This window comes from Furipterus horrens, unplaced genomic scaffold, assembly GCF_987537825.1.
Source record: "Furipterus horrens unplaced genomic scaffold, mFurHor1.1.pri manual_scaffold_4, whole genome shotgun sequence".
Taxonomy (NCBI): Eukaryota; Metazoa; Chordata; class Mammalia; order Chiroptera; family Furipteridae; genus Furipterus; species Furipterus horrens.
This window is the reverse complement of record NW_028327174.1, coordinates 148,881,636-148,883,475: the sequence shown is the minus strand read 5'-3', so window position 1 is coordinate 148,883,475 and position 1,840 is coordinate 148,881,636. Positions and strand designations below refer to the sequence as shown.

General features: G+C 46.4%; 1 pseudogene; it reads left to right on the top strand.

Annotated features, from left to right (window-relative positions):
• Positions 1-859: 859 nt before the first annotated feature.
• LOC150013025 (SUMO-conjugating enzyme UBC9 pseudogene) lies at positions 860-1,396 on the top strand (annotated as a pseudogene).
• Positions 1,397-1,840: the final 444 nt, after the last annotated feature.

The following is a 1,840-nucleotide window of genomic DNA, read 5'->3' as shown; positions in this document are numbered from 1 at the left end:
CCAGCTCTTTTTTCCCACTCTTTTGGTGATCCCTCAACAAATGTACTCTTCACTGGAGCCCTGGACTTTCAGAGAAATGCTCATTTCTCTGATAAGGCTGGGGCCTTTAACAGTTTCTGCCTTACTCGCAAATGGAAGCCTCAGGCACCTTCAAATGAGACCACTGCAATTTTACACTGACCTCTGGGCATTCTCTTCCTAACATCCATTAACTTTAGCAAGCCAGACCTTCCTCTCCACTCTAATTCAGTGTCCTAGTGTCCTACGTTGGCAAGGAAAGTTCAGAAACATTCACCCTAGTAAGAAAATCATCTTCCTCTGCAGCTGATTACCATTTCCTCAACACTGACAAAATAATAAAAAAACCTGATATATATCCCCTCAACCTCACTCTTCTCTGCAAGACCCTGGGTAGCTATACTACTGTTTAATCAAGATTAATTAAATTCTTAAACCTTTACAGGTATTAGTAAATTAACTCTGATTTTCTATTGTGCAAAAGAAATGAGTATTTTGCTACTACTGCTGTTGCTGTTATTATTGCTGTTGGTGTTCTTTGGGGGATAATGAGCATTATCTCCTCCTCACTAAAAATTCAGGTTTTAGAGCGTCGCACAGGGTGCAGCGGCCAGCGCCAATGGGAACACAAGGCTGTGGCAGCATCCCGAGGAACAGGCCTGTGGCTGACAGCCTCTGCAGGCCCCGCCCAGCACCTCACCGGGGTAATCGGAGCGCTGGGGCTGCGCACAAAGCAGGCTCGGGAGGGTAGTCCTGAGACAAAGGAGGTTCAACACCGCCTTAGTGGCCACAGCCTCGTCCACCTTGCTCGCTGGGCCTCGGACGCCCTAGGATTTTGAATATGTTGGGGATCGCCCTCAGCAGACTTGCCCAGGAGAGGAAAGCTTGGAGAAAAGACCACCCATTTGGTATTGTGGCTATCCCAACAAAAAAATCCCGATGGCACGATGAACCTCATGTACTGGGAGTGCGCCACTCCAGGAAAGAAAGGGACCCCTTGGGAAGGAGGCTTGTATAAACTACGGATGCTCTTCAAAGATGACTGTCCATGCTCACCTCTGAAATGCAAATTTGAACCACTGTAATTTCATTCCAACATGTACCCTTCAAGCACTGCGTGCCTATCTATCCTCGAGAAAGATAAGGACTGGAGGCCACCCATCACTATTAAGCAGATCTTATGAGGAGGAATACAGGAACTTCTAACTGAACCAAATAGCCAAGATCCAGCTCAAGCAGAGGCCTACACAATTTACTGCCAAAACAGAGTGGAATATGAGAGAAGGGTTCGAGCACAAGCCAAGAGGTTTGCACCCTCATAAGCAGCGACCTGCGGCAACATCAAAAAGAAGGAATTGGTTTGGCAAGAACTTGTTTACAACATTTGCAGATCTAGCATTGCTCTATACAATTACTAGTCACTTAGGGGAGGCAGGTGGGCGCCATTTTCCATTTCCACCACTGGTACACAGATCTCCACTTGCTGAATTGCCCGGTTTTTCATACAGGGTCTCTTCCTATAGCTTTTGTATTTTTTATTGTTATGTAAAACTTGCTTTTATTTTAATATTGATGTCGGTATTTCAACTGCTGTAAAATTATAAACTTTTATACTTCTAAGAGTCCCTGAGGAGCTAGTTCCCTTTGCTAATGGGTGCAGGCTTGCTTCCCTCTCTCAGAGCTACACTAGCCTCCAGCTGGCTGTATGAAAAAGACATCAGCCTGTCCCCTGCCCTCGCGCCTCTGTCCTTTCTGCAGAACCTGGGTTGTGTTGCTATGAGCCTCAGAGCCAAAGTCAGCCAGCCTCTTGTTTCCACATCAC